Raw genomic sequence first — 14772 nt, forward strand, 5'->3', positions numbered from 1 at the left:
CTTGGCCCTTAAGGGCTGAAAAGTTATACAGGAAGGGGTTGCTGTTTTGAGCCAAAGTAATAGACCAGTTAGCCGCATTGCCTGCTAGGTAAGAGAGAACAAAAGCCACTTTGGCAGTGCCATCAGGGAAAGCAGTTGGCCTGCAAAGAAATTGAAGGTGACACTGATTCATAAATATGCCATATTTATTGCTATCCCCTGTAAACCTCTCTGGGGGTACTAAGGGAACAAGGATGGGGGTTACCACAGTTAAATACACTGGTGCACCTTCCCCTGGGTTTGTGTTCCTGTTGGGAGTGAATGTTGGTTGTTTTAGGTAAGACTTATTGGTTTTCGTGGCTACTCCAGGAAGGCATTCCTAAGGATCAACTCTAGGTTTGCATTTCTCTAGTTCTGTTTTGAAGGAATAATTTTAATTCCTAAGATGTTCTACCGCTGCTGGTACTTGGGCCAGGGCTTGCGCGAGATCTGCCATGGTTACTTTGGTTTTGGATATCTTCGTTCGGGTGGATTTAGTTTTTGTACGCTTGGCTTTCGGTCAGGCCTGGACCACTCATCTGAAATCCAGGTTTCCGCAGGAATGAAGAGCAAGACCCACACCCCTGTGGACTAGACCTTCCCTGATGAGGTTACAAGCAGTGAGCGAAGAGTCCTGAGGGGGTAGGGGGTAGGGAGATGGGAAGAGAGGGTATGAGACAACAGGTCCTGGGACACCTCGATTATGCAGTGCTTGCTAGTGGGATGGTTTCTGTCTTGTGAGTAAAAGATCCTGGGCAAAAGACAGAAATAGTATTAGCCTTTAGCATTAATTCACCCTACTACCTTTCTTAGTATATGTTTAGGTGATTAACCCTTGACAAAATGCACACCAATAAATATCTTGATCTGAATCTTTCAGCAGATGAAGCAACAGTGTTCAAGTCACACAAAATTTCTTCTTATACAATGTTCTTGTTGCACAATATCCCAGTGTTCCTATACTATGATATGTAGAATACTAAATGGAATCAAAGTTTCTTAACAGTATTTAGAAAGTTCTTAAACAGCGATTTCAGCATAGATGTATCTTGGGAGTAAAAATGTCACAGTGTTTCAAACAAAATAATATTCTGGATTGCTACCAGTTTTAAGTAAACGAAGTCATTCGGCAAGAAACAATGCCCACCATTGTTATCAGTTTTCACCATGCCGATTTACTAAGTTAGTTCCCAAAGTTTGGCATTGTTGATGTTTTTAGAATTGCCTCTACAAAACTAATTATCTTTTTAAGTTGGTATCTTTCTTGAGCCTTTCTTTAATGAAACCAGAGGGCACGCCTAGAATCCAGCCAGCCTTTCACACAGGTTTCTCAGTAAAGTACTAATCACCAACCTTTAAATCACAGGGGCGCTGGAATATTCTTAATGGAATATGCTTCTTTTCTCTTTCTCTTTTACTTTTGCAGGAGTTTCACTGCAAGAGGTCTTGGTCTGAAGTAAGGCTGTTGAGAACCAGGAAATAGGAGCGGAATCAGAAGACTGCAGACTGATCGGGAGCTGGAACCATACAGGTAAGCATCTTGAAGCCAAGCGATGAGAGGCAGCATGGGGGTGGTTTAAATAGGAAACCTCTCACATGGCTTGACATGGGGAGCTGGAGGAATGAGCCATCGTTCTCCCTCAGGTGCTGGGAGTGAGGGAATGGGTCATCATTCTCCTTCAGGTGCTAGGAGCAGGCAATGTGCAAGGAGATGAGTCATAGATAGCACATTTTGAAGACATGAGAAAAAACACACATTGCAGTAATAACCTTGTACATTCCTTCGAGGTTACAATATACATGAAATCCGAAGCTTATATAGAGACTACACAAAACATAAATGTTCACTAGACTAATAAAGAAATGTTCACCAGACTAATACAGAAATGTGTGGGCCCTGGGATCAATGAAGGGTACCTAGAGGGTTGCAAATAGCGCAGGATGAGCACATTGTAACAACAACGGTTTCACGAGTTGTGCACAATCTGATATGTAAATGCGGCCAAAATTGAAGAAATTTAACAAGGATTGTAATTTTTTGATGGGGGTTTGTGGTTGTAATTGTGCACACTTCTCAAGGAAATGTGGTGCCAGGCTCTTCCCTTCGTTTGATAAGTCATATTTCAGGAACAGCATACTAAGAAAGGCAATTTTTGTTTTCTTAAAATTGAATTTATAGCCATGTTCTGCAAATCCCAAAACAATGCGATCTGCTCTGGCTAAATGAGTGTAGAAGTCATCGTCTGTCGGATATCTGTCATTGACATAGGACAATGCTTTTGGATCAATATCATGTAATATTAATGTTACATGGAATGAGAACAGCCATGAACTGTTCATATACCCTTAGGGAGCAGATAAAAAGGCCCTGGGAGCAGAGAGCTGAAAAAGCAGTTAGATCCCTGCTTTCATGCGCTATGTTTTGGCAGAAAAACCTGTTGGAGACATCTAGGGTCGTTATGTATATTTTACGGACAATATCATTCATTAATGCTGTACTATGTGAGTTTTTTATTGCAAATGTGCATGTGTGGCAATTTAAATGTCTTTAATATAAGACTATGCTATAGGAGTGATGTGTCTTAGCTACTGGGAACACTCACGGGGTTGTTCATAGGAGATACAGAGCATTCAGTTACTCCTTAGTACTTTAGTTGTGAGAGAATTTCTCTCACTGGAGTTTTTGCTTCGTTTTATTGGGTATAGTGGTTGCACTTGTGGGCTGGACCTTATGAGTATTACATGAAAAGACAAGCCCTTATCCCAACCACTATCGTTGTGGTATAGCATGGGGGCTTGTACAAGATCCCAGTCTGCGGCATAGACTTGTTTTACTTGCTCAGGAACTAGAATGGCAAAAAACAACTTCCCTTGTGAAAGAGTTCTAACAAACTCCAATGGCCAATCTTTTTTTCCAAAATAATGTCATAGCTATGGGCCTGATTTAGATCTTGGCAGACAAGTTACTCCGTCACAACGCTGACGGATTTCCCCTCCACTAAAATATAAATCCCATGGGAAATAATGGGTTTCGGCGGATGGGTAATCCATCACCGTTTTGGCGGAGTAACTCATCCTCCAAAATCTAAATCAAGCCCTAAGTGTTAGTCCCAGAATATTACTTTAATTGTGCTTATTATGCCCCCCTCAATTTGTATGTTTAATTTGTATACTCTCTCTAGAGGGGTGAACTATCATATAACAGAGTCACTGTCCACGTCCTGCTCTGTAGTAATGTTCTCAGTATGTGTGGCATATTTCACCAAAACTCCCACAACCTTCTTCTCTTTGATTCTGTGTTTTTGTTGAGGAAGTTTCTTTTCCTTTCTTATGATGATTAGGGGTGGGCAGCGACCTCCCCTCCACTGGCTGAGCTAACAGATATTTTGGCACTCTGCGTGAGTTTGCCCAAGAACTCAGCTACCCCTGCCAGTGGAGTGGAGCTCACCACGTGCACACTGCACTCCAATTATGGGCCACACAGTGCAAGCGTCGGTCCGACGCTGGCACGGCAGCATGGAACTGCTGCCGGAGCCAGCTCTGGATACTCCAGGCCTCCCTCTGCCAACAGCCGGGGCCAGTCGCGGGTGCAGAGGGCAGAGGGAGGCAGAGCGCCAGGCCTCTGGCAATGAGGACCCAGGTGAATCCTAGTTTTTTCATTTTTTCTTTTGTTCGCTCTTGTGCATAAGAGGCCTAACACAGCAGCTTTTTCTACCTACGGCCATGGCCTGAAATCATGCCTGGGCCGTAGGTAGCTGTTAGCTGGTAGCTGCTGTTTCAGACCTCTGGTGCATCGGCCTGCCCAGGCCTCTTGTGCAACAGCCTGTCCCGTGTGAGGCACCAATGGGACAGATGGCTGCACAAGAAGCCTGAAACAGACGTTTTCACTGCCTATGGCCCTCTTCTGAATGTGCCCAATCTCGGAAGTGCTAAGCAGGGTCAAGCCTGGCCAACCAGGCCCGACCCTGTGAAGCGCTAAGCAGGGTCGGCCTGGTTCACCAGGCCCTTCTGAGATCGGGTGCATTCAGCAGAGGAAGCCACTCCGCAGCTCACAGAACTCCGCCTCCGTGGAATTCCACAGAGTTTAAAATCAACTCCGTGGAATTCTGTGGAATGGAACTCGGTGAACTCCGCCCAGGGTTATGCGATGTCAGGTTAGCATTGTGAGTCCTTTTTTGGTTTCACGTACTCTTCTTGTCTGCGCGCTGATTGCCCTGCTCTCTCAGACCGTTTGTCTGATGAGGCCTGAAAGGAACAAGAAGGATGTTCAGCAATATACTGATACCTGTCAGGCTATTTTAAATTATCACGGTTACATAAATAATATCATTTTTCAGAGCTCTCCAGCAGCAGAGATTCTCCCCGTGATTTAATTTTGTCTTTTGTTATCTTTGTTTGTCCCAGGGTTTTTTAGAAGACACTTGTGCTTGCTTGGTTTTATCCTTATCAGAATTACCTTTAAGCTGTGGCTTATTTGGCCTAGCCTCTAGGTTATTGCAGCCTATGGATATATGGGTTTCTGGATCTGGTCTATTAAAGGAAGTTGTGCCAGACACTGGTAAACCACCAATGCTGCTGCTTCCCCTTTAATGTTTCTGAAAATTATTGAGGATACCGCTGCAAAATTGCCAGTTAGCTACATCCCCAAGTCCAGGGCACGGGCTGCCCCGTATTAATTTTGAATCTGTTTCAGCACATTTGGTAAAACAGAAAGAGATGGTGTACCATGGATTATGGTATATATTTCAGCAAAGACTGTACCCTATTTTGCACAGTCACCTATAGAGGTACCATTCCAAGTGGCAAGTACATTGTGAAAATGCTATGTTTATCTTGAGGTTGCATATGGGAAAACACTGCTTCAAGCTGGTTTGTTTTTTAACAATCCAGAATGGAATCTCCTCCTGTCTGGTGGGTACCTCACCCATAATAGCAATAATAGTTACTAGGTCAATCCCAGGACTAGCCTATTGTGGTTGGACAGCTGGAGCAGCCCTTGCTGGAACAGCGTTTAAGGAGCGCATAATAAATTGTGTTGACCGTCTGTATAATCTAACTACATTATTATATAATGGGTGTAGATCACCTGCTGCTAAATTTTGTATGTTTGGATATAGTGTGTAGATCTGTAGAACTGGCCCTTCCGTCCGCCAATACTAATGGGACCCAATCTAACATGTTCAACAACGTGTGGTGGGGCACCTTCGAACTAATTTTTGTGTTCCTAATATGCTAAAGGTATTCCTAAGTAATGGTATGCTCTGTATTGGTCTGGTGGGTTTGCCATTGTGTATGTATGAAATGTATTTGTGTTGGCATCAACTGCAGGAAAGGTGACCCGTGAGTACAATACTTCAGTTTTGTATGCATTGTGTGCCTCTACCATGAACATAACATCTCCACCCCTATTAAGTAGCCCATTTTGGAGTAAATGTTGTGTGATGGTATGTCTACAAATGACAAGAATTTTAACTGGATTTGCCTTGCAATGTAGGTAATTCCTATACTATTGAGGAGGATTTCTTCTTTAACACCATGGATGTCTCAGTTTTAAGGTGTATAGGGCACCTTGGGCACACAAAAGGAGCTACTCATGAGACTTGTTAAATAAGTACATGACCTTAATACATTGGTAGTGCCATTCTATACAGTTACTCCTAAGATAATTGGACTGTGTATTTAGGACAGCAGAACTTCAATATGTGGGAGACTGAGTCCATCCACACCATCAGAAACTGTCAGCCCTATTCCTGGCTAACTCACAGTGCTTCACCTGCGCTCCTAAACCTACTGGGGTGGAAAGTGATTATGGCAACCTAAATATGACACTCTGACTCCCCAGGGAAATCGTGGAAACAGATTTCACCCTTTCGTTGTATTACTCATTCATGCCCAGGTGAAACACAAGAGAGATACAAGATACGTTTTAAATACATTTATTGAAACAGATGTAATCTTGCATAAAGTGAATAAACTGCAAACATTAGGCAAATGAAACAAAGCAAAATAACCAGCATGATAAACATGGTGAAGATAATAAATAATCCAACCATGGTAAATGTGTTCTACAGGTTCCTACCAATCCCCAAGACTGCTCTGAGAGGATAGCTGGTGTACCCTTCTGCTTGGCCCGATCTAAGGGATTAGTCCCAGCCTCATATATGAAGACAGTGTCAGGAGTCGTCCTAGGACGCTCGTATCTGGAGTGCCTTCTGCTCCATCCAGGTCAGTGCATTGTTTACCTAATAAAGCCATATTGTGTTGGCAACACAGCACTGATTGAATACTGTGCCTAGATATTAGAAGCTGTCTCCTGAATGGGCAACACAAGAATTAGGATATTGTGTACAGTGTTCCCAGCCTTGAACAGAAAGTACTGATTACATATCATGCAAAGGCTAACTTATCAAGCAACTTGTACCACATAACCTTAGAAGAATATCATAGAAGAAATGTGTAAAATGTCATTGTTTCAAGCAGTGCAGATAAAACCATGAAACATGAAATATAAAATTAAACTAAAAACAGGGGGAGCCAACTTGGGTCCGAAAAGGTCCTCACAACAGTTTGGCCAACAGGAGAAAATTCAGTAATGCCTCTCACTAAAACAGCTGTAGACACAAATGAACAGGAGAGCAAACACCAAAGGGAGTTACAATCCCTTGAGTAAATGAGGATCAGTCATTGAGCTCTTCCAAACCTCTTAAGACTCTAACTCCCCACACATTTTAGAAGACTTCCTCAGGTAGCCCTTGTTCTTCAGTTAATGTGAATAAATGTGTTAGTACTTCTGTTACCTGCTATCCCAGCATAACACTTCACTGACAGCTTTAGTCACACTGCTCACAACAGGCAAAGGCTAAACGCTAAAAAAGCAGCCTCCCCAGGGGCACCACTGGGGAGTCTCGCTCCTTGGCAGCGTTTATTTCTAAACCATTCTTTTCTCAATTTTTTTTGGCCCATGGGGAACTTAGAGATTAATACTGTGCCATCCGTGAAAAGCAGTAGAAATTTTCTGGCCTGCCTATTTAGGAGGATCAACATTTCAGACATAAATTATTAATGTGAATAAAGTAAGGGTGAGGACACTTCCATTGGGGACCCCACTCTCGATATTTATATGGTCTGTTAGTTCTTTCTTTCTTCCCCAACTCACTTGTGCATAGTTATTGGGGTAGAGACATATTACTAATTCAGGTGAATGGGAAAGCATTTTCAAGTCTTCGAGCACAGCCCATAATTTTGCCTTTGGTATCAGATCAAAAGCTGCTCTCAAATCGATGAACACTACATACAATTGGCCCTTTCTCTGGGTGACTGTCTTCCAAAGAATTAAAATAAAATGATTAACCTGGTTGATAGCACTCGTATATGCTCTTAATCCTGCCTGGAGTTGTGATAGCACATAGTTTTTCTCCATCTAATCTTGTACTTTGGCCAGTACTTGACTCCTAATTATCTTTTGGGCATTATCAATCAGGCTTATTGGCCTATAAATGGCAGGGATATTCTTATCCTCCTTCTTATAAATCATTATGATTTCTGCACCTCTCAATGGTTCAAGTATCTCAGCTCCCCTGCCTATTGCATTGGATAGGGTGCTTAACAAGAACCCCATTACAACAGGTTCTGACTGACCCCGTATCCAATCTTATCCTGGAGCCTTCGCAGCTTTCAGGGTCTGTATGTGTGCTAAGGTGCCCTCCACAGTGAAAGAGGCAGGAGAAATACCCTGGGACTTACTCAAACTATCTAAATATGATCCACTCTCTACTGTACACTCTGTCCTAACCTGAAGTGTATAGAGCTCTTTAAAGTGCTATGTCCAAAACTGAGGTTGGATATAAAAGCCTTCACCCTTAATGATTTTGCAGGTACCATGTGCAAGCGTTTGACAAAAAAACCTTGCTATCCTTAATTTTTTTCAGCAATAAGCAGGTCACTTCAATTTACTTCCTCCCTACTCCTCTTGGCTGTCCTCTGGGCACGTTTGTACTCCTCTCTGATAATTGCCATTTCTCCTATGCCGCTTTCGATAACAGCAACCCGTTTTGATTTGGCTTGCCTACATGATTTGTCGAACGTTGGTTTGTAAGGTTGAATCTTCATGCTTGTGTAAAAGTATTTTCTCAGAAATTCAAGTAAGATATTAAAAATATATGTTATGGGGATTTATTCCAAGGAAGTACCTTCATAGGTCAAGGACATCGGCAACTAAGGAATACATATTTGCAATTGTGCCCGATTTGTCATGATAGAGGGCCACTTAGCATACCTACTATTGTTAGAATTACATATAGGTACATCGTGTGTAAAGCTTGCTGCCCTGCACATTAAAGGGATGTTTTCCTTAAGGAAAGAAGGAACTAAGGTCACTCTTGCTTCTATTTACTACGACCATGTCACACACATTTATCCATAACTGTTGGTCAAGTTATAAATAATTCACTACGCCCAAAGTGAATCTCAGAGGGCTCAGGCGTGCATAGATGCTTTATCCAGTGCCCCCCTCACTGTCTGTTTTTTGCTACTAAGAGCTGCGACCTGATCTGTTCTCCAGAGGGTAGTGTCCTTCTGCTTGTTGCCTCAGTCTGTAGCAGGCCCTGTGCCGCAAGCCCCACTCCTTGCCATCTTTGAGGCGGCACCCCTTGGACCACGTAACCTTTGCCAGTCACCCCTCCTTGGCTTCCCGGTGGGAGGGAAAATGTTCTACAAGCTGTCTGAGTGAGCGATCTCAGGGGCAGCCGCACCGAGGGAGCGAGAAGGAACATGAGTGTGAAGTGCTGTTTCCGCTGTAGCTTCAGCTTCAGTGGGTCTGCTCCTCTTTCTTTCTTCCCTCCCCCTGCTTTTCCCTTTCTTTCTCCCCATCCCTCTTTTTCCTGCAGTCTGTTTCTCGCTCGTTTTCCCCTTTCTTTCTGTTTCCCTTCCTTCTGTCACTTTCTCACTCCGGCACCTTCTTTTCTTTTCTTTTCAATTTTTTTTCTGTTTTGGCTCCATTTCTTAATTCTTTTGATCTTTCTCTCTACTTCATTCTCTCTTTCTTTGTTGCTCCCTTTCTTTTGTTGATTAATTTCTTTCTACCCGCCTTTCTAATGTTTGCCCTTCCAATGCTTTTTGTCTTTTCATTCTCACGTCCTTGCATTTCTCTCTCTCTTTTTTCCTCATCACTCTATTCCTTTGGTAGAATCGAGCCTCTCCCTCAGCTACGCAATGGAGTTCCCTTGTATTAATTGAGAGCTTCCGCCTATATAACGTCAAAAGAGTGAAAAATTAAGACGATAGAAGAGTTTTTGAGTGCTGCCTCTGCATAGCTGCCAGACAGGCATACGGGGTCTTTCTGCCACCACTGCCCTGCCTCTTCGGAATGGTCTGGTACATTTTAGAGGAGGGCCAGGCTACCACCTCCACTACACACCACTAAGATAACGATCACAATTGAAGAACAACAGTTAAGGTTTCCGACCATGCATGCACATAGGGCCAGATGTACGAAGCGAAATTTGCAGTTTGCGCCATGCAAAATGCGCATCGCGATGCGCAATTCCATTTTGCGAGTCGGTTCCGACTCGCATAATGGGAATGCAACTCGCAAATAGGAAGGGGTGTTCCCTTCCTATTTGTGATTTGCACCACAATGCAGAATTTCTTTGTGACCGCGAACGCGGTCGCAAAGCAATTCGCAGTTAGCACCCATGTCAAGTGGGTGCTAACTCATTCGCAAAAGGAAAGGGGTCCCCATGGGACCCCGTCCCCTTTGTGAATGTCGCCATAAATATTTTTTCAGAGCAGGCAGTGGTCCAATGGACCACTGCCTGCTCTGAAAAAACGAAACCAAATGGTTTAATTGTTTCTTTTGTATTGCAACTCGTTTTCCTTTAAGGAAAACGGGCTGCAATACAAAAAAAAAACTGCTTTCTTTATAAAGCAGTCACAGACATGAAGGTCTGCTGTCTCCAGCAGGCCACCATCCCTGTGAGTACAGGGAATCGCAAGGGGGTCGCAAATTGCAACCCACCTCATTAGTACTAATGAGGTGGGTCTTTGCGACCCCCTTGCGATTCGCAGAAGGTGTCTGAGACACCATTCTGCATATGATTTTGCGACTCAGAAATTGCGAGTCGCACCGACTCGCAATTTCCGAGCGCAAAATCCAATCTTCCTACATCTGGCCCTTAATTCCTCCACATATCATCAGTGCGCACTCTCCAGGGAAGTGGCCACCAGGCAATGGGAAGACGTATTCAAAACTGTAAAACAAATAGATTTTAGGCATGCATCCTCTGTATAACATTGTCTTTTCTCCTAATGAATGTGCCATTTAGACCCATTAGTTAGAACGAAAACTGGCGCTGGCTTGCTTTGTTGCTATTTTAGCCAACTGAAAGCAGGACGCGATCTTAAATCACACTTCAATGTTTGCATTAGGTCTCACCAGTTCTTTAAGTGGGGCGGGTCCCTCCAGGGCCAGACCCAGCAGTTATTAAAACCTGACCCTGAAACCGACCTTTATTGGTCCCTGTGTAATTCCTCCAGCTTGAGAAGAAATAACACTGATCTATTTCTGAACAAGGACTGTAAAAAACGTTATGATAATTCATTTCAGCCTTGTAGTCAGGGGCGTAGCTTCAGGGTGTGTGTGGGGTATTACACCCGCCTGGCAAATGTATCTTTTGATGAATAGTTGGGTACAGGGGCTTTTAGTCAGGTATGGTGAGGTCTCATGTCGGATTTCACCAGGAATTTACACACACTCTCCCTCAGTCTCTTTGGGAATACTGCAAAAATGTTGGTTATTTCACAAAATAATGTGCTTTTGCTCACTTAGTGCCCCTACTGATCTGCATTCCTCTCCCTTTCCACTGGCCCTAAGCTCCTCTTGTGCCCCAACTTCTCATGTAATGTATTTCAACATTCTGTGCCAGCTTGATTGTTGGGTAACTCCCTCCCCCCTCCAATCTTACAGACCAAGCTAGCCACCGTGTTTATTTCCGAGGACAGTTCACATTTTATTTAGTCTTCCTTTCCTTAAGTGTTTGATTTTTACAGGATGTTGTGTGATTTTTCTTCATACAGTGGGTGTTTATAATTGGCCACGATTGACACTTCTGGGTCTGTGACTGAAGCCAGTGCAAATTTATCACAGTGGCTGTCGACGTTTATAAATGAGTTCAAAACGCATAATCATCCAGTCCTTGGCCTCTCTGCAGCGTGCACGTAATCACGCACGACAATTCTAACTGATTCTATATGAAATTATATGAAGGCGGTGCGCAACTATCAGAATATTGATAGGAATTAAGTAAAAGAAAACATCGTCCTCACAGGTGAGTGGGTGTGTATGTGTGGGGGATGGTGAAGTAAAGAAGCTGCAACAAAGTACATAACAGAGAGGTTGAAAAGAGGTGGCTGAAGAGGAAATAGACGAGGTGTAAACAGAGAGGGGATTTCAGAAAGGTGTGTGGAAGAAAAATGCACACGTTTTTAACTTGGTGAGAGAGTGCCGATGGAAATGGTGTGAGGCGAAGAATGGGAGTGATTGAGACACTCCAAGACCGCTAATCCTCCCACAGACCTTAGCAGTGTTTAATTCACAGAATACAAATATTTTCAATTTTTATTTTTCACAGCAAAATAATTGTTGCCCATTTATCTGATACTGCTCATAAGCATTTGGAAATTCAATAGGTCTGGCTTGCTTTAGGCGCTTGTCTGTTATTTTGGGATATGGCTGGATGCAATGTCAGAAAGCTCACATAGAGGCACCAAAAATGGTCGGGGGGCACTCTATGGGAGCATATAGGATTTTAGGCTGAAGTGTTTTAAACCACACACTTCTTTACAAAGGCCACCCCTCTTGGAAATTATTCCTCGTTATGCTTCTTAAGCTCTCCCCTGCTCCCCCCTGTTTTGGGAGCCCCTGACATTTTACATCAACTTACTGCCTTGCTTGTCACAACTGGATTTTACTTGGTGGTGAATTTTCATGCAAAACAAGCACAAAGGAAACAAATGCACCCACAATTACTGTGGCACATAATTCTCTACTCGTGCACAGTTATTAATCAGTGTAAAAACACAAATGAGTTCCAGAAACCGGGTCTATATAAGCATGATAGTGCTGCTAACACACATGGTCTGAATCACTTTCCATTTTTAGATATATATCTTGAAAAAAAATTAACTTGTTTTTGAGTTTATTCCATATTTTTATTACAGTGATTGCACTTTTGCATTAAAAAGGAATATAGTTGCACTTTTGCCTGAAAAGCATTATCTCTTGCCTTGCTACTGGAATGCCATTAATAATATATTATCCTGATTATTCCTAAAACCTGATCAGTGGTAATGCTACAACTCCTACATTTACAGGCTGTTAAACTATATATTTTTAAAGCATTTTCAATGCATACATTACAAAAGACAACACACATCACCCGTATTACAAGCCATGCTTCATGTGCCATAATTATATAGACATTCATAGATTCACATTTAGTCAGAGAAATCAAGTACAGCAGTGACAAGTAAAAGGTAAAATATCCTTTGTGTAACATGTCCCACCTACCCCACATCTGGTAGTGTCATGAGGTACGCCGCCATAGGTGCCCCAAAAGGCTCTTAGACTATATTTGAAATGATACGATCACTTTTATGTCAATGAACATGTGTTTTTCTTTGTGTTTTAGGCCTGTGTCATGTCAAAAGTGAATATAATTACAGCAGCCGTGGAAGAAATGAAAATGTCACATCAACTATCTCTACTTTTCCAGAAAAATATGAAAATGCAAGAACCCATTTCACACTTGGAAATCAATACTGGATTTCAAGCAACGTCTTGCTGGTTTTCTTTTTATTAATAGTTCTACTACATTTGTCATGTATTTTAGAGTTTGTAGCTGAATGCACTGCATTTGGTTACTTATGGTATTGGGCCCTGATACATTTTAAACATTCATGCTATGTTTTTATTGTACAACAATGAAAAATAAATCCTTTGTGCCTCAGGCTCTCATATGACACAACACGATATGTGAACTATTTCTGGTATTTAACCCTAGACCAAAGCTTCTCTTGTGAATCTGAATAAAGAGTGTCCAACATAGGCCTAGGAGGGCTGGATCTATTCCATGTTTTCCAGATAACCACACAATATATATGAGTTCTATTTAGATTAAATGGCTGTGTTCATCTTTTGTGGCTATATTCAATATCTGACATGGTTCCACTGATTCCGAACCAATACCTCCCAGATTATGAATGAGGAAATTCTGACGGTCCTCGCAGTGTGTTGGTCTGTCTAGTGTTAGGTGTCACATGTGTGAAGAACTCACTAGGTGACAGCGCCCTGATGATGAACTTTATTTCAAAGGAGACTGTGGACTCTCTCTTTGTTTGGAGAGAGTGGAGGCCATCTTGGATCATCAAATGTAATTTTCCTCATGTTTCACATTGTCCAGTTGTTATACAACCTTGCTGCAGGCAGGACCTTTCTAAGCAGACTTAGGCTGTGCTTTTACAAAGAACAGCTGCTTTCTTTGGAGTTTCTTGGAGGACGTTTTAGAAAGCAGAGAAGTATTCTGAAAGTTGAGTCATGATATGAAAATAAACTTTGAACTATCTTGAACATTTAACTTTGAGCATTTCTAAAGACTGTGAAGATTGTTAGGGTTTGATCCTGTGATGGAACTGGAGGAATTTACGGGACAGGGCAATGTTACTCATGATATGTACATATAATAATATGCATGGTATTCAGAGTTCCAGTAAAGAATAAAAGAAGGTGCTTGGTGTCTCTCAATTCCTCACTATTCCATTCCTGTTTTCTTGTTTCTATTAGTGGCCTTTATAATCTTCTTGTCTGTGGTAATAGTTGGAGGTGATGAGGGACAGAAGAGTGCATCATTTCACATGGAACCAGAGTACAAGAATAGTGCTTTCTGACAGATTGCCTAACCCATTTTTTCATCCAACCTGAATGATGGATTCTGACACTATCCCGTTTCAGATAATAGAGACAGTAACTAAATGACAGCAGAAAGTCAGTTCAATGAAGCCTGACCATAAGGTTCTACATTCAAAATTGTTTGCAGTGAAACAAGAGATAGATAGCATGTTTAAATCAGAGGAAAAAATATGCTGGCAAAATGCCTTAATCTGCGAATTTCCAGAAAACTGGTTCCTGGCCTTTACAGTCTTCCTGCCAGACACAATGTTTTCTGCCCTTCCCATTTCTGTGGTGACTCCAATCATACCCTTAGCACCTCCAGAAAGGATTTATTGAGACCCAGAAAATATAATATTATTTCTTAATTATTGTCAATCACGTTTCTTGTGCAAACCCGTAACTTTCCCTGCTAATGAAACTAGAATAGCTTTTGTTTTGTACAATCTAAATGGGAATGAAGCAAATTGGAGCATTCCAATAGTAGAGAGAAATGATCCTTTACTGCATATTTTTTTCTCTCTTCTTTGATTAGATGAGGAAGAAGTTTGACAAGAAACTACACACTCCTTCTCTAAATAATTAGTTGTTAACGTTGAAACAGGACCATCAAAATCTGTTGAGTTAATTACCATATTTAATCACTTGGTAATTGAGATTGCGTGGCAGAGGATAAAAGGACATCCTAAGGTTATCAGGAGCTTCAAATCAAACTAAAGATTGTCTTAGCACAAGTAAGTTAATCCTGAGCTCATACATTTAGTGATTCACTTTGATCATCACTTACATGAACCTTAGTCTGAAAAGACTAA

At 42.0% G+C, this 14772-nt stretch overlaps 1 long non-coding RNA gene across 1 annotated transcript in view; it reads left to right on the forward strand.

The window, feature by feature from the left end:
* Positions 1–13722, forward strand: part of LOC138283260 (uncharacterized) — a 176927-nt gene extending 163205 nt beyond the window's left edge. Inside the window, exons 3-4 of the long non-coding RNA XR_011201157.1 lie at positions 1445–1549; positions 12705–13722. This is a non-coding gene — a long non-coding RNA (uncharacterized lncRNA). The remainder of the gene's footprint in view (positions 1–1444; positions 1550–12704) is intronic.
* Positions 13723–14772: the final 1050 nt, after the last annotated feature.

The sequence above is a fragment of the Pleurodeles waltl genome, chromosome 3_1 (assembly GCF_031143425.1).
Source record: "Pleurodeles waltl isolate 20211129_DDA chromosome 3_1, aPleWal1.hap1.20221129, whole genome shotgun sequence".
Classification (NCBI taxonomy): domain Eukaryota; kingdom Metazoa; phylum Chordata; class Amphibia; order Caudata; family Salamandridae; genus Pleurodeles; species Pleurodeles waltl.